Genomic DNA, 19982 nt, shown 5'->3' with positions numbered 1-19982 from the left:
AATATAATCAATTACTCATTGGGAATTTGAGCGCTTCATTTATGAAATGCCATGGGAAGAGCAAGAGACTATATGTAGAACAACATATTCACTTCATAATAAAAATATAATAAAATTATTTTGAAATTATGCAGTTGCATTTAGTCACCCTTCATCGTACGAATAATCATATTCATCCTTGCAGAAACTATTATTGTACATAAATAGAACACAGCGCAGTATCCGAAATCGTCAATGATTTGGAGAAATATGAGGACATTATAGAGTATCATATCTAACGAACTACCCACTAGGATGATGACAATGCAGAATCCAACCATTTAAACTACCCTCCAGACTGCAATTAACTAGATAATATGCCATATATTCAATCATTTATATTCCCATAAATGAAATTCTCAGATTAACGTCAATAATTTAATGATAAAGTTGAAATGATTCCATTAAACTGAACAATTAACTAACTTTTCTCCATAAACCTAATAGAAACGTCTAATTTCCTCGTCATAAAAACATCATTTGTAATTATCAAATAATTTTTATTAACAATTTTCTCCTAATTTGGAATAAATAAGAAAGTATTCCAAATATTTCGTCAAATTTCTCCATCCTTTCGTACTCAAGATACGAATAAAAATTACGAAATCCCGTTACATATTGTTTATTCAACGTATGCTCTGAAATTACTTAGTTTGAAATGATCGCCATTGATAACTTCCATTTTTGGAATTGCAGATGAGTTTCTCTCTAATAACGAACGTCAATTGTTAGTTAGATCATACTGATTTATGTTGAGATGCGGAACTGAACAAAAGTCTTCACTTCCCGAATAATGATGTAAATAATGAACATGTAATTAGTAAACATTTTCTTATTAGTCGTATCAAATTAAATCATATTATATTTTATCTACAATTTCATTGGTGAAAGATATAATCGTCGCGGATGTATGAAAAGTGTTCCCTAATTAATCATATTACTGTCTTTATGGTATAATTGGATATGTTGATATACCGGGTGTTGATGAAAAAACTCGGAAGCGAGTAGAGGACGTGAAAATAATGTGATAAAAAAATTTCTCGTACGACCCCTCGTTTCTGAGTTATATTCCTTTAAAACTGCGAAATCAGAACTCATATTTAATTATATTTGCTTAATTATACAATCGAAAATTATGAAATTTTGATGGACCATTACGTATATCCATAAAGTATTTTTGAATAAATAAATAATTCTACACTTCTATCCGAAAGCCAGGGGCAGTTCATGCCCAGTGGTTAACATTCCGTAACAGGTATAATTGTACAATCTAAGGATAGCAGAAATAAATTTTTAAATCGATTTTTCACAAAAAATATAACTTATTCCACTCGATACAATTTATGCAAATATGTAGATTTTTAGATCGTTTTACATGCCAAGGAAACCGTTTGCCATGAAGAGACATTCTTAAAAAAATGTTATAAATTATGATTATATTGAAAACACATTGTTATCAAAGTATGGTGGAATTTACCTCTAATAAATGCATTATATGTATAGCTTGGCTTCAGGTAATTGGTCAGAAGTCAGAAGATTTTATACTGAACGCTTTCCATGCAATATTATACCTGATTGTAGTACTTGTGTTGAGGTTGATAGGGTTTGTCTACATAAATTAAATAATCTAGTCTCCATTATTTGTAATGAAATGATATTTTAGAAAGTTTCCTACAAAAAAAAGGTCAGCAACGAACTATACAAACACCAGCTTTAGGGCAAAATGCATTAGATGCTGATCCCACAACTACCAGAAACAACTTCTTTACACCTTTCACATCCAGGGGAGACATGCCATGAAATTAGAGGATCATTCAGCAAAACTGACCTACGCTCATTGGTTTCTAGATAAACCAGTTGATAATACATTTGTTGGAAACGTACTGATAAAGTTATTCACACATTTTTCCATAATTTACATTGATATGGATATGTGATATTCCTCTAAACATTTGCAGATACATTTTACTGGCGATATTTTAAAAATTGGTATATGCAACACTGGTAAACAAGAGATACGAAATTATCGATAGGATAAACTTCCATTGTGACGCTATATAGCAGAATATTTGAATGCTCTTCCAAATTCAAAGAAATATCTTCCGTAGACTCCGGAGATAAGTTTTTGTACATTTTCATTTTTTCCTTATGTAAATAACACGATATTCAAAAGTTTAATTAGAAATGTTTGATTGTGTTTTCATATCCACTTACTCCTGATTTTTTTGCTCAAATCCCGAAATACCCTGAAGATAAAATAATTGTTTAAGATCAAGGCTCCCATACTTTTCATAAAGTTCTTCGTGGTAGGAATCTCCCTAGATTTTTCAAATAGGAAATGATACAAAAGTTAGAATTCATAATTTCGAATAATAAATGTATTCAAACACATTTTTTGCATATTTTTTTGTAGTCTCAAAGAATATTAATTAAGAAAAAGAGAAACCAAAAAACTTCTTCACTGATAAACAAATGTTCAACCTATTTGATCTTTACCATTTCCAGTCAGTACTAATAATTTCGGAATTAAAATTTAATGACAAATTATTTTTATACTTGATGTTTCTTGAAATTATCCATATTTACTGTAAATGCAGTAAGATACGGAAGATTTGTATATAAGCGGATCATTTCTAAAGTAAGAACCGATTGCGTATATGTCTTGACCATCAGTCCCTAACTATGACGCCATACATTTCACGTTTCTATTGGTCTTGGTTGTATGATTAAATTACGCTCAATCTGAGATTTTCTCCACTCCACTCCACTGGAATTGAAAGTTGATCGAATTATTTATAGAAATTCCTGATTTTCCAGAACTCTATCAATATTCTGATGACACACACTTGGATAATAATGAAACATTGTGAGACGTTTTATAGTCAGGAAGTGGAGTTCTTTGATTATAGGATTCAAAAGCTGGTAATACGGCTTATAAAATATATATCTAACGTTCAACAAACCAGAAATGGAATCAGACAATTACATTTTGATAACTAAAAAATATTTGAAAGGACTCATGGATATCTACGTTGTTAAGTAAGGTCAGGGGTTTGTAGGACATCAATATAACCCTACCAATATTCTCCAAAAGTAATAGCCCCCGAAATCATTTGTCGAAGAGTCACGTGTATATGGCTGTAAAGGAAATATTCAATATCAAGTCATTCTCCCCAAGGCATATTATCCTTCTACGGCCCCAGTCCTTCTGCTTCCCAGTAGTCGTGGTTTACAGTCAAAAGAAACTTCAATTGAATGTGGAGATATCACAAACAAACGATATGATTATTTCTTTTATTTCTCACCAAAGACTCCAAATTTCTTTTCCTTAATTGGACGTTCAACGCTTTTTACAGTACTCATCTGACAATCTGGTATAATTTATGCCACGTGACCGCATTTGACGATAGCACCATAATAAACTGATTTGAAACTATAGGGACGCCAAAAAATGTTCAAATGCAAGAACATATTTAACATTGATGTGGCTTCGCATAAACTTTTTTTACGTGGTTGAACTACTTCTTTATCATTGTTCAGGAAGATAAACTGGTGAAGTAAGTGATTGTTTCTCAAATATGTAATAAAACCTCATTAGGTATGTAAAGTTAAGCTAAACAAATATACTTATAAGGGTAAGTAGGGTAAGGGTAAGGCACTATTGCCATTACGGCGCATGGTTAAACCGAATTTGAAATAGGGTTGGAATTAGGCAAAGGCACTAATAGAAGGTTAAACGGTACCTGTTAAACGCAAAACGTAACTACTGTATAATCTACTACCTAAGTAATCTCTACACAATATTTCGATATTGACCCTTAAGGCCAGAAAACATACTTTTCCTAATTCTATTACGCAATTAATTGAAATTTTAATATTACAGACAATACTATTTCAAGACCTACACTCTATACCTTTCTGAAATAGACTATAATATATATTCATCTACAGGCTTATGGTACTTGATTGATTTCTTCAAGCTTAACCGATATTTGTACTGAACAATTGAATACTTATATCTATATATCATGTGTATTTCTCATTTTTACTACATTATTAAGGAAACAATTATTTAGTTCATTTTCTATACTTCATTAGAAAGAACTACTTTAGTGGAAAACTCAGAAAAGTTTTGCCGCTCAGAAGTTTTCTCTCATGTGAACTCTTTCACCTATTTCATTATCATTTCAAATTAATTCAACATTCAGAATATTCTACATGCTATTTTCTCAGTTTCAACAATAAATGTTCATTTGCTTTAATTAGTACTAATTTGCGAACAGATATCAAGATATTGAATTACTTAATGTTATTTATGTTTTTATTAGTGATGTTAACAACTAATTCTACTAATATTTTGGTAACATAACAAATAATTATAGAGCCGTTAACCTTGATCGATGAGTATCGCCAACTGATTGTATGCCAAATTACCAAAATAAAGATAGTATCTCAATTTAAGATATTTATCTCTATTCTTGTATAATATTCCAAACTTGTACTTGTGATTACACAGTTAACGTAAATGAAATAAACACAAAGTTATATTTTGACCTTCACATGATTACTAAAAATAATACACTAAATAACCGAATCCAAAAAATTTTTGCAATTGAAAATAGAAAGTAACTCTTTTAATTTGCATACTCAAAGTAACATAGTCAAGTTACACGAGTGGAAGATGAAGATTAATAAATGTTATCAAAAGTATATATCTTGTAAAGAATATACCAGAAGTATGTCACAATACCTGAAACCAAATCCCATGCTTATGAATTATGAGCGTCAAATCCCGGAGATTTTGTCTATATATAAATATATCAATGAAATTTAGAAACTTTTTGATTGTTAACTTATCGAACTTTATTCATGAATGAGGCCTTGATCTCCTTCGTAGTTGCTCCATATATTTCGGAACTGAATCTGCAATCTTTTCTTTTGAATTGACAAATATCCAATAATTATCTGTTTGACTTATTTTCTCAATTTTTCAAATTTTTTTCTTCATTACATAAGTTATACACATCACACATTGATTACTCTATCACTACACTCATAATTACCTGACGAGCATTTCGAAAATGAAGTTTTCGTCTTCAGAGATCTTGGTGTACTCAGTATGATTAGTAAATGATAATGTTATTGAATTGGAAATGAATATTGAATTTGAAATTTTCAGTGGCCGTGATTCTTGATATCATGAAAGAACCCATTGAATCCACTTGGCTCTTGAGTAAAATCGAACGGAGATTTCTCAGAATCTAACGAAGAAACCTCAATGTTAACTTTCCTGGCTTTCCTCAATGTCTTATAGGTATATAATCGGCTTTCCTACAAAGAGCTGTGGAAACGCCTGTTGAACCACTTAATGAGGCTCCAAAAAGGGAACCTCCAAAATGGCAACCAGTAAGCCTACCAAACTGTAGGCTACCAAGATCAATAGAGGCCGCACTCTTTTGGACGATCATATAGAAGATGGGGGTTTCGCAGTGGGCTTTTTATAGATAGACATAAATGGAATTTTTAACTATACGTCAAGGGTAACTATTAGGAGGGAAATAAGTAGAGTAGGAATAGCTCTCTCGATATAATATTATATGTAAAGCATTAGTGTAGGAGCAGATCTATAAATAGTTCACATAAACCATGTAGTTTTTCTACAACGAATATCAAAGACTTGAGATTTACAATTAGCTTGAAAGGACCCAAAATTTGAATCTATATCTTAAATCCAATCAAATGTTTGTTAGATAGTAGTCGAAAAATTTTTTCGATAACAAATTATGAAATTTTAGATACCTACGCTTTTGATATGACATGAACTTGATATAAGTTAATTTAAGAGTAACTATGTTCAAGTTTTTTGTGCAGCCGACTATTTCAAAAATAAATTTAGTGAAACATACATATCTGCACTTATCTACCTGGTAAACATTGTTGATTCAGTATTAGATTCAATATGCTGTGAACTTCCATAGACCTTGACATATTGGAGAAGATTCACGTCTTTTATAATAATGAGGTGATTAATTCAAATATGCCCGATGACTCATATGATTTTACAGTCGTGTATAGAAGTTTCAGGTATAAAACAATATGTCCATACAAAGATTTACAAGTCCCCATTATTAAAATGTGTTTTAAATAACAGATTTTGTTTATTTTTTTTTTTAAGTCCAAAAATTTTGCATAAATTCCCAATTTTTCAAAATAAAGAATCTAGTCAAAGGTCTTGGTCAGGTCAATCCTTAATTTTATTTACTTGAAATATAGGATTACGTATTCATTTAAGAGGACACGTATTCATTAAGTAACATCACATGGTTTGTATGATTTGATGAAATTGCAAAATAATTATTCTAAACGTAGAATAGTTTTTAGAATTATCACATGAATTAACTGCGATATAGTGTTTTAGAACATAGAACCAATTTCTTCAATTTCGAATCAAGCTCCATCATCTGCCAAAGGCTTTGGTTAACGAGGATGATCCCAGAAATATCTGGTCCAACGAGGAAAACATAAAAATTTTGGAAAAAAATATTTTTATCCTTCAACGTAATCTCCGTTTAGCTCCATACACTTTTCCCAGAGATGCTCAATGAATTCGATATCTTCTTTATAATAGGAATCGTCAAGCTCCTCAAAATAATTATTAACTATCGACATCACCTCTTCATTGTTGAAACTTTTTTCCCATATTTTTAAGTCTAAGAGAAAATTATCCAAGGGAGCTAAATCTGGCGAATAGGGCACATGAGGTAACAATTGAACCTTCAATCCATTAATTGGTTGGATCCACAATTCATCTATGGTTATGAAACGGCGCAAAAATTGGGCCTTATTTCTGCGAAACACTCGATGGAAACATCTCCATGACATCATCCAGTGCCACTCTGTGAATTTTCTTCAACGTTTCTGCTTGTCTTCGCAGGTCGTACGGCATCTTTTTAACTCTGCTAACCAATATTGCACTGTTGATAACGATGGATTATCCAGAGTAGAATCTAGTTCACTTTTTATATTGTGTGAGGTCACACCTTTCAAATATAAGCATTGTATCATATAACGATGGCCAATTTTTTCCATGTTTCCAAAATCACTGAAAACGTTCACTATTTATGGCTATGAAACAAATACTAAACAACGTGTTGCTTCAAACTTGAAAGATATAAATCCTGGATTTTCTAATACAGTGGTACTAGCGCCTTCTCTAGGTCAGGCCAGGTATTTATGAAACCATCCTCGTATTTTTAGACTAGACTATTCAGGAACGTGATTTATCAAAATGAAATACTGCGAGGTTGATTGATAATACGGAGTTAAGTATGAATCCTTGGAAACTTAAGTGCCCAGTTCAACTTCGATTCCTTAAGAGGATAACTTGGTTATCGAATCTGATAATGTAACTGTAACTTTTGTTATTATGATAACAATATGCTCACTAACATTAGAGATTGCATGTTAGTTGATAGAATAATTTGGGGAAGTGCATTTGAGACGACAAACATTTCTGATATAACATAACTTAAACAATATCTTATAAAAACAATATTTTCAATGAATTGTGTCAATTTTAAGAACACTCAAATACACAAGAATATTCAATTATTTATGATCAATTTCCAATAATATATGACGTTCTCCCGAAAAGTACTTCCTCTAAAAGACTGCGAATAGCAATAAGATACATTTTACCATCGTACCACAGCACCCCTCTATCCTTCGAAGTCACACATCAAAATATTTAAATTGAAACATATTTGAATTCACAATAGTTTATAATTTTCATGGAAATTATGAATGAGTTTGTGTAGAATATTCTTTACAATGATAGTGTCTATTTAAGAATTCCTCGCACATTTCGGAGCACATCCGTTGGAAATAAATTGCATTATAGAACAATTAGTTAACTTAACTTGTATTGAAATTTGAGTTTTATCGCAAATAATTACAATAAATCCTTGCGTTAAGCATATATACAGTTTGAATCAGGTCCCACTGACCAGGAAAGTCATAATTTAGAAACCTCTACCGGTACAGAAAAATGTGTGAGAATAATCCCATAATGTGATTACTAAAATCTTATTTCACAAATCTGAAGTCTTTTGGTAATCATACCAATAAGTTAATATGTAATTGTATCTATCTAATGAAACTTTTCGAATAAAAGGTATTTGTATCTAAGAAATAAATATTGTATAATTGATTACCCTGTATTAGATCTATAAAAAATTCAAGCTGATATTCGTGTTAGTTGTTTTCAATGAAGTTATCAACGTTGGTATATTATTGAATATTATTATTATTTAATACGAATGCTAGTAAGGTCATTATTTTAAAAATAAATTCCTAAAATTTCTATTCTCTTCTAAATGATCATACATTCCTAAAATTTTATTCTCATATAGAAATCAACTAAAAAACAATATTAATAATTCATTCATCGAAAATGTGCAGAATAAGCTTTTATTTTGGGGATAATTTGACTTCTTTCAAATTATCCCCCTTCAACTTGGCTATGATTTATTGTAAGTAGTTTTCGATATTTGTTGAGATGTAATTAATTCAGAAAGTCCTAAAAATGAGCTGTATATATACAAATACAATAAAAATTCATGTGCTCGACTAAGATAACACGATCATGTACCACGAGAGCATTAAAGATTATTTTAGACCTGCCCCCTTTATAGGAAGTGAAGCAACAAAGTGGGCAATAAAGGCATGTAAGGAATAACACATGTAGCCCGGCGATCTAACTGAGTATCTCAGCATTCTAAAGGAGCCCATAGATATGATCACGGATGCTATGTCTCCCAACTAAACCTTACCAAAAACTCTAAAATAATAAGTCGACAGTGTTTGACCAATGCTGAGATTGCCTTCCTTAGTATGGACAAATAGGCAAATGAATATATGTCTTAAAAATGTACCTCACTTACCCAATAGGCTCTGAACCTCCCATTTTACAATCTAAATCATACCCACAGCCAGTTACACATGACCTTACTACCGCAATATAAAGATATGTCAAGTTACTCTAATTTAAGTGTTACTGTGTTAAGTATAATCACAAATTTCTACTTAACTCTAATGACCACCTTGACTTCAGTCAATTTAGTTATGAAAGTTGAATACTAGTATAGACAGCAACGTTTAGTTAGTGTCACATAATTGCGAGGTACTTGGTTTTCCATATTATTTTCAACGCCTCAATTTTCAAAGTAAAACGCATCGCAACAGATTCAAATTACATGGGTTGAGTTGATAAAATATATCTCCGAGAATAACCTAATCTACAGATGACGCTCAAAATCCCCGGATATCTAGGAAATAGTTGAGCAAACTCATCGAGGAATATTCTCGAACTATCTAAACAAGCATTTCCTTATTCTTTCGTCAACCCCCATAAAAATTAACAAAACATGGTCGTCCATTCTCGTTCAATAAAGTTATTCTATATTTCCATTTACATAAAATAAAGATTCAACTAAAAATGATTGCTTTTGTTTCAAATCATCGACCACTGTAGCAACATTTCCTGTATAAAAATTAGCAAACCGAATTTCACTATTTAATACTGTTATGCATTGTTGTTTATTTTCAAATGTGAAATTCAAGAAATTCATTAACGAAACACTGAAGTTTGTGAAATAGACCGATCAGTGGAATTAATAGAATGTTATAGGTAGATGAAGCGCAATCATTAATTTCTAAATATGTAGCCTTGACTGTTTAATACCTAGTAGGATACTCCTTCAATTCAGTACTAGTACAGTTTTTAAAAACAAACCTTTGTTTCAGTCGATTGATCTAACCGATTGTATACAACAAAATGATGGGAGAAGCAAATTCGTTATTTTGAAATCATCAAAATAGAAATGATAATATTGATGTATTTGATAATTTTCAAGATCTTATGATCAAGTTCTGCGATAAATGATAATGTAGTATTCAAAGGAATGTCCAAAGATTTGTTTTTATGTAAAAAGCAAGCTCAATTTGGTGAGCCCTTTCACATTTGTGTAATTTCGAATGATATCTGCAGTGTGGAGATGCCTGTGGATATTGCTTTTGTACTTGGGGTTGAAGTGTTTGGAAAAATCGTGCCTTGGTACCTGATTCCACAGGCTTCCACTTCTACAAAGAAATTAGCCCCGATAAATTGAAATTCTGGGTGTCTGGGTTTTCACTTTCAAAAAAATTTCAGTCGCTGAAGCTATTTTAATGTCCTCTCAACTTTTTTACTAGCAGTAACTATTTTCAATAGACTTTTTTTGAGTACTTTGTAAGCCGAAATATCAAACATTGAAATCCCCAAATTTGGTTTCAATTATAGACGATGACCTAGTGGATCTTTTTCATAACCGAAAGAGTCGTGGGTCGCATAATACTGAACGTTGTGAATTAGACGGATGTGGAGAAACAGGTAGATTTTCAGTGATCGTAAAACTCTTGATAAATGTCTTGGCCGGAGCAGGCTTCTCGAAGAAATAAGCGAATCTTTCTCGCTTGAGAAACATTATACCAAGCAGAGGTATTCGCTGTGAACTAATGTAGACGCGCGATACTCCATATAAATGGAGTAATCTCGATCTGCTCAGACAGCAGTGTTACCCCATACAAGAAAAAACTGATGAGTGATAGCTGCAAGAACCAGCTCATTTGGGTATTCAGACTACAAGAGCTACGATGAAGCGAATTATAATCAGCAAATTCAGTAACGGACTTAGAATCAATTCCTATAGAGATATAAAACCTTCTGCTCCTCTAAACAAATAACTGGCTTCACTCGAATATGCGCCAAATGCGAATAGTAACTGGACTTTTAACTGAGCGCATTGATCTAAGAGTATATGGGTGATTCCGTTCTAACTGTGATTTTTTGTATTCAAAATTTCAAGATTTTAAAATTTAACTTTTCTAACTTTTTTATGCATATTATTCATCTATTTTACTGTAAAAATAAAACTCTAAGAGGAATTTACTACAACTTCAAAGTATCACGAGCAAGACACAAATGTCGGATTTTGAGTTCCACGGTACTGACTCATTTATCCACGGTACTGACATGGTAACTTAAGATATTAAACAACAAGTGCATCAATTTTCCTCAGTTTGATCATAAACATTAGAATTTATAAGGTAATTAGTTTAAATCATTTGTTACGACAAAAAAAATTAATAATTTATCGGTAAATTCTAGGAATGGACATGACACGGTACTGACATGGTAACTTAAGATATTAAACAACAAGTGCATCAATTTTCCTCAGTTTGATCATAAACATTAGAGTTTATAAGGTAATTAGTTTAAATCATTTGTTACGACAAAAAAAATTAATAATTTATCGGTAAATTCTAGGAATGGACATGACACGGTACTGACATTCAAGTGATGTAGTATAAGTTTTCTTTAAGTGGCAAGTTATATTGTATAAAAATAATGTTTAAATATCTTAAGAATTATTCAATTAACACAAAATTTTTATTAATTGATTATTAATTAATGACTAGTACAAAAAAACAATACAGGACATTGAATATCACAGTTAGAACGGAATCACCCATATCTCCATACTATGATCGTTACAGAGGATCCGATGTACTACTGTTGAATGAAGAAGGAAAAACTGCAGTCGACTGGGAGACTTTTCAAAGAACATTGACCTTTGGTAGTTTTAAATAAGGCATTGTGGGTATATCAGAAGGCATATATGTTTATCAGTTTGTTTATCGAGCAAAAAGCAAAATTATATTAAAATATGGAATGTCATGTTTCACAATTTTACTGAAAAATAGCTTTTTAGATTATTCTCTCATTATTTTGAAAAATAAAAATTAACAGAAGTCACTAAGAAGAACTAAAATTTTTATTTCTAATTATTTCAAACGGGATTGGAAGAATTTGAGATTACTGTAAAGTACAAGGATGCCGTAAAGTGCCATTTTCCGCACTCAAATTAGTACTGTAAAATCGACTTTATAGTAAACTGTCAGCTGTCAACAGAATCACATTTAAGAAAGTTAAAGTTGTCTACTCCAGAGCGAAAGTGTTTTCCAGTACGGAACTGTCACTTTCACTACATGGAACACTCAAAACGCAACTTTCGGTATGTAAATGAATACAGAACGAACAACTTTCAGATGGCGTCGTCTAAAAAATTATAAACTTCATAGTACCTCAATAATACATTTCCATTTAATTAGTATCTCGGAAAAACTAATGTTATTTCCAATGACTAGAAGCCACTCAATCAAATTTTGAATAATTTTACGCACCACGCGTTTCTATCGTCAAGTGAAATTTTCATATTGTAGAATTCTCAATTATATACTTAACGCTAAGTGAAATTTTTTCACAAAAGGAATAAATTTCCTCTCGATCGATTATCTATATCGTGAAAGATTATCCTTCCGCATAAATAAACTTATTAATTAGTACCACTAGCACTTTCCTTTACATTTTATATCCTCTTAACAAGATTAAGATTGTGATGTATGGAATAACATTTCCTAACAAAGAAAGTGAATCATTCTTGTTCATTTTATAATGTGACATGTATTGTGCAATGTTTTAACCTTGTATATTTTATACACAAAACTTGTTTAAAAGTATGTAAGAAACGATTTTTGTCTTCCTATCAAATAGTACATCACTTGTTTTACGCAAATCAGCTTATTAATCAACAATACGATTGTATCAAATGATATATAAAATTTATATCCTCAAACCAACTTCTTGATAGAATTCTTAACAAATGAAGTCGACATTATCCAAACAATTATCTAAGAAAATGTGTTCAAAGGATTGCTGATGATTTGCAGTTTACACTTTCATGAACATGATAAAATCATTTAATCATCGCACAATCATAAAATTATATACAACTTGAGTAAAACCAAATACTTCATACATCAAGCCGGTTCTACACTATGCGTGCAACGTTTGTGCCAAAACTCGCATTTCAATGTATGGCTGAACATTGGAAAGAAGGCTGGATGCAGTGCTGAAGCTACACGATACATTCAACATTGGACGACAAGTGTTGGTTTCAAATTCATTCCAATGCTGGGTACTCCTTTGACGCAGGTCAAAAAAACCGGCCATAGCCAACGTTCCAATGCCAACGCTGGAAGCAAAACATTCGTCGAATGACATGCACACCACGACCACACGATGCGTCAAATCATACCAGTTTCCAAGGTTGGAAGCATTGGACGCGTCGTGTGGTACCGGCTTCGCATCGTAATCTACTGATTGATAAACACAAACTCAATGTAAATATGTATATATGAATGATGACGTACGTAGTTTGGATACCTTTCATGAATTAATAATAAGACGAAAAAAAGTCGGAAAAAATGTAGTAACCTTTTTTCCTGGTGATATTAATATCAAGCAATGGAGGCATACTCCGAATGTTGACGAGAGGTACACGCAATTATAATATCAGAACTGGTTTTATCCAGTGAAAAATTTTTGAGAAAATAAGCTTCTGGAGGGTACCAATTGAGAATGAAGATGAAGAAGGAATATTTACTCAGGTTTCGAAATACCATTGAATGATGAGCAGATAATTAAAAAACCACCAAAGGAGCTGCTCTTGAAGTATTTGTGACTGAAACTAAATCCGTGGATTCCTTATCATGGAGTAATTGGAATATAAACATTTTTCACTCACTCAGAGCATTTTCGTGGTATAGGAGAGTGTTTCTTTAAGAGTTTCGGAATACGTGTGACCAAGCTACACCTTCTCGCCACCTTCTTCATAGGAAAATGCTACCTCAGGAAGAACTTGATGAGATAAATCTTGCAAAAAGTTTGAAGTGTACAATTCGTGAAGAGGAAGAGAAAAATACATTATTACTACTGCAAAAAAGCAGCCTGTAGGTTCTTGAATCTAGCTCAGCTACAGGATTTTTTAGAACTGTGGGCTCATCACTGCTCTTTGATTAATTTCGTTTATTTAGTTTCAGTGGATTTATCGATTTGATTGGAATAATTAATATTATAAACTAATTTTCAATTTAAATGTGATTATATTTGGATGTATCATATTTTAGCCGTTTATTTATATTAGTAGTATCGTTCATATTTCATATATATACTTTGTTACATATCTCCCAGAAAGATATTGAAAATTTTTTTTTTAATGAAACATACCTGTTACCATAACTTAGCAAAATCCCCTTTTTGATAATTTTCCACAATGGTTTTATGAACTCAGAATTTGAACAACACGCACCGTACCGTTTTTATTATTAAGAGCGTTAAATTTTTTAATTTATTCACATTGTGGGGACAACGTAACTTACCACAATGTGAAATTATGACAAAAAAGTTAATTGCACCATTCTCTACTTCTATAGTTTTTATTTCATCTTTAAGCTAAGTAACACCATGTTGATGAAAAAATAGAATAGAACCCAAATATTTCGTTATGAATTTAAACAATTTTTTACACCCAAATATAGGAGTGTATCAATCCTCTGAACAGTAATTTGAGAATCTTGAAAATCAATTTTGCAAGACACGTCTGACAAACAATAGAAATGTTAATGATGTTTATATGCAGTGAAATAGAATCAGAGAATGTGAGACATGAGATCAGTTATCTAATAATAATCACATGATCACAGAGAATTTAATTATACGAAAATGTGTGTGTGGAGTGAAGATTACAAACAGAATGAAATGATCTTAGCTATTACCAAATACGTTTAATATTGCAATAGATGGTTTCTTTGCAGCAATTCTGTGGTTTTCATTTATTGGGTAATCTGGAGTTAGTCAATTGAGTATGGTGTGTGAATTTCAATTTTCGTGACGATAGAATGAATCTGCTCCTATTCGGAACGTCATATTTTTATTTTTCATGAAATTATCCGGTTGAATACATCAATAAGCAAACTGAGTACCCCGACCGCAGCATTGAATAACTACAAGTGACAAATAAAAGTTTTTAATTGGATAGAAAAAAGATTATAACAACACAAAGAATCGTGAAATTTCATCAGGTAGGTAATTATCATAAACAAATATAATCAGAATCAAAGCAATAGTGTCATTTTCGTTTACTATTACATATAAGCATTCTCATAAGTTAGAAGTAACCTACTAATTTCTCTCATCTTAATTTTTCGATGAATTAAGGCAACCTTCTCGATCAAATTTTCTCTTTTATGCATTTTGATGTGACCGTTCGCAAAGACGAAAAAATAGACGTCGCGTCGAGATCAACACAGAGCTAGCGTCGCCAAAAAACTTTACCATGCCGTGAATAGATGATTTATGTAAGTCCACTCAACGACCTTAACATACAGTTTTGAATTATGAGCTCTTACCATAAAACACCTTAATTTGCTAGTCCTAAATATGAGATACCTTCGTAAAATTTGTTTCCTCGATAAGATGATAAGAGGGTAACCTCAAAAACAGTGCTTTTGATCGGAATAGTTGGTTAATTCCATGCCAAAGACCTGCGCAAGATAAATGAGAGTTTCAGCGAACTAAACAGATTTTCAGTATTGCAGTCTTTATCAATTATGTCTACAATTATTCCTTTCATGTGCGCTTTTTCCTTCTTTTGTTTGTTTGGTGTATATTATTTTTTAATCTTGTGCTAAAATCTGCCGGTGTCTTTATGTGATTCAAGCATATCTTATTTTGATGCCTCTATTATGCCGATATAGGCTTCTCAAAATAAATTTTCTAGTCTGTTGTTCTTCCTAACTATAGCGTACTTCTCATAAATCTTACTACTTTGGGTATTCATGAAAAAAATATCATCAAAATTGGAAGTTATTATCATGAAATGTGAAATTTTTTAATCTTGTGCTAAAATCTGCCGGTGTCTTTATGTGGTTCAAGCATATCTTTTTTTGATGCCTCTATTATGCCGATATAGGATTCTCAAAATAAATTTTCTAGTCTGTTGTTCTTCCTAACTATAGCGTACTTCTCATAAATCTTACTACTTTGGGTATTCATGAAAAAAATATCATCAAAATTGGAAGTTATTATCATGAAATGTTTGAGATATAGTTATCAATATAATAAAAAAGAGTTTAAATATATACATACAGCTCTATTTTGAGGCTTGAAATTTGATCGATCTATACATGCAATGTAACGATGCACTAGTAGCATCGTGGACATCAAAACGCTTTCAGTACTGCTTGTCATAAACAAACTTCGACAAAGAAGCAGCTCTAAATATCTAGACTAATACGCGTGGCTACAACTGAACAAGAGCTTGTAGTGAACGTCAACCAGAACTTTGAGCGGATTAATACATATATGAACGGGAATGAACTCAAACTGCTATCCCACAAAACTGACGCGACGCTAGTAAGAGGAAGCCAGAACAGAGCCACCGCAGTTCCAGAGTCACCGCAGTTCCCATTAATACAATCAAATACCTAGGAATCCTAGTTGACAACTAAATAAGCTTCCGAAAATATATTGAGCATAAAGCACACAAGGCGCATGAGAAACTGTCAAATCTAAAAAGAATTCTACCGGCCGTAAGGACAATAGAAAAAGCTTTTGTGACTGAAATAACCAAGCCTTAACCGAATTTATCACAAAAAAACATATTCTTGCAGGTAGCGTCAGTCTTCAGAACAACCTTGGGATTAGGACTGCGGGTAATAACACCAATAGACCTAATGAATACCCAAAGAAACTACATACGTAAGGACACACTGAGAACGAACAAAACATAAGAAAAAGCAAAGCTGGAGAACTCTAAGAACGTGGTGAGAAAGAAGAGGAGACAACGGAAGTGCAGTGAACAAAACGATTCACAACTGATTATTTCCTAAGTCAAGGTTAGTCACCTAGGGTGTTCCGCGTTCATACAAAAAGATTTGGAAAAACCAACACAGACTATAGTATGTATTGCCAATTAAGAGACACCATGGAGCACATCATTTTCAATTGCAGTAAATCGGAACGGAATAGGAACGAAGTATGCTGAAAACTAAATCGCGAGATAACACACGATAACCGTATAGACTCAATGATTGGGAGTAAAATAAATTGGGAGATAGTGCAAACAATGCTGAAGAATATTATATCCAAAACGAAGGAAGAGGAAACAAATCCAATAGGATAATATTCCTCATAAGTCTCGAAATCCTGATCCACTTAATAAAACAGTCCAACGCCAATGTTGGTAGTACCATAATACCAAGGCGGTGGTTCAAAGGAGCCACTAGACTAGTGCAATAGCTATACACCTATATAAAAATATTACGATGAAATCAATATCAATATATTTACTAATTATATATAACTAAAATCTATGGACGAATAATGCTTTGTCGAATTGAACAAATGTTTTTTATAATTTGGACCGTTGGACAATCCCATTCGAATGATAGAAGAAATCTATATAATATAACCAATTTTTTTAAAATAAAAATAAAATGTTAGACTTATAAGAAAAGAAATGAAAAAACTAACGAATATTCACGTTTTCTAATGGTAAAATCGCCACTGTAAAGACAAAAAAAAATGAAATTTCATCTTATTTGAAACTACAAACTATTTACATCAAAATTTTTTCGGATGGGGGTTATTTGAAAAACAAAACTTCTCACCATACAGACTTTTCTCTTAAGAATCTTCTATGTCAAAATATGAAAGAGGTTACAAAAAAATCTTATTTGATCTTTAGACATAAATCTATCTCAAAATTCTGAAATAAATATGAGTGGTTATCGTCAATTGTTGTGGAATTCAAATAAGAATATATAATCAAATATATGATATCCGAATCAGAATCTTATTAACAAATAGTTGTTTGGAAAACAAAACCATTATTCATTCAGACTTATTTCCTCCCGAAAATCTCACATCTTAAAATATGAATTGGGAGATAACAAAAATTTTTATTATGAAGCCACTTATCGTTCATCGTTGTGGTATTCATAGAGAAATGAAAAAATCGGAAATTCTGTTTCTACAGAATTTTGCTGTTCATATTAATGTAGAATGAGTTTTGAATAGTGCAATAAATAATATTGGAAATTGATTTATTATTAATTACATAGCGGATACGATGAACAATATTAATTAGATTTTGGAAAATATTCCATTTATATTATAAAAATATATGGATAATGAAAACTACTTGCATAATTGTGATTGTTTTTTTTTAATTTTATTGCAAAAAATTTTGACTAAACCTGATAAAATTCTTGTAGACACGATATAATTAGATCACGTTGTAGCTCATTTTTTTTTGATTAATTGCAATTTATTTCTCAAATTTTTTGTGATATAATGGCTTGCGATATAATGCAGCTAGCAGAGAAATAAGTATGAATATATCGAAAAATTGGAAAAAATATAGAAGTTTTCACTGGAAAAATCATGGAACTTTGTTGACAAATCCCTCGCAAAAATTGATAAAATCATTCCTGCATTTATATAAACATAATCCCTCAAAAATAAAAGAAAAATATATTATTATTAAATTATTCACTGGATTGTTATTAAATTTTTGGATTTTAATAAAAATTTATGTTGTCAATTGGGTCTCCCTTCCGACCACCTATTAGATCACGTTGTAGCTCAATTTTTTTGATTAATTGCAATTTATTTCTCAAATTTTTTTTGATATAATGGCTTGCGATATAATGCAGCTAGCATAGAAATAAGTATGAATATATCGAAAAATTGGAAAAAATATGAAAGTTTTCACTGGAAAAATCATGGAACTTTGTTGACAAATCCGTCGCAAAAATTGATAAAATCATTCCTGCATTTATATAAACATAATCCCTCAAAAATAAAAAATAAATATGTTAAAAATCTATTATTATTGAATTATTCACTGGATTGTTATTAAATTTTTAGATTTTAATAAAAATTTATGTTGTCAATTGGGTCTCCCTTCCGACCACCTATTAGATCACGTTGTAGCTCAATTTTTTTGATCAATTGCAATTTATTTCTCAAATTTTTTGTGATATAATGGCTTGCGATATAATGCAGCTAGCATAGAAATAAGTATGAATATATCGAAAAATTGGAAAAAATATGAAAGTTTTCACTGGAAAAATCATGGAACTTTGTTGACAAATCCCTCGCAAAAATTGATAAAATCATTCCTGCATTTATATAAACATAATCCCTCAAAAATAAAAAAAAAATATGTTAAAAATCTATTATTATTGAATTATTCACTGGATTGTTATTAAATTTTTAGATTTTAATAAAAATTTATGTTGTCAATTGGGTCTCCCTTCCGACCACTTATTGTTGTCTAAATGTTTCTAAATTATTTCAATCACTACCTAACTATATCTAGACGAAGTTGAGCCTACGCTTCCTTGTCATCAAATGACAATAAATGACAATACAACCGAAGGGTGGAGAAAATGGGAGGGCGCAATTAGGTCATCAACTTTATCAATCACGAACTATGAAGGACAAAAAGAAACATGAAGTGAGTACTCACCGGTAAAGGAGCACGAGGGGAAGAAAACACAAAGGAGTAGTGGACGTTCTGAGATCTGCTGGTCGACTGAATGTAGACGTACGCCTTCTTGTCGTACTCACGCGCTAAGTCGTACCATTACCAAAGAATTAGTTTCTCTAGGTCATGAGGTATTCCGGAGTATCATTTGATTGTTGGTGGTTCGACGTGAATGTTTAACGCTAGTTTTGGCAGTTTAAACGATTATGAAGAGCAAGGTTATTTACGCCCGCTAAAGGAATTTATATTACAGTGCTTTTGGTGCAGTGATTTATTATTAACGTGATTTTTATCATTTGATAAATGGAAAAGTCATTAAATAAACATATTTCTAGCGTATATAGAAATATATTTATAAAATAAATAGAAAACTGAGTAGTAAAAACAGGAAAAAAATTGAATGAGACATGAGAGAATCTATAGAATGAAGTTTTCAATAAAATAATGAGA

The 19982-nt window shown here is 31.5% G+C and overlaps 1 protein-coding gene across 2 annotated transcripts in view; it reads right to left on the bottom strand.

Annotated features, from left to right (window-relative positions):
- Positions 1-19582, bottom strand: part of LOC130895396 (uncharacterized) — a 279662-nt gene extending 260080 nt beyond the window's left edge. For both annotated transcript variants that reach the window (XM_057802646.1, XM_057802647.1), the window contains exon 1: positions 19515-19582. The gene's annotated coding sequence lies outside the window, so the exon portion shown is untranslated. The remainder of the gene's footprint in view (positions 1-19514) is intronic.
- Positions 19583-19982: the final 400 nt, after the last annotated feature.

Source organism: Diorhabda carinulata, chromosome 6 (assembly GCF_026250575.1).
Source record: "Diorhabda carinulata isolate Delta chromosome 6, icDioCari1.1, whole genome shotgun sequence".
Taxonomy (NCBI): domain Eukaryota; kingdom Metazoa; phylum Arthropoda; class Insecta; order Coleoptera; family Chrysomelidae; genus Diorhabda; species Diorhabda carinulata.
Note: the sequence above shows the minus strand (reverse complement) of the source record. Positions and strands in the feature narration are given on the sequence as shown.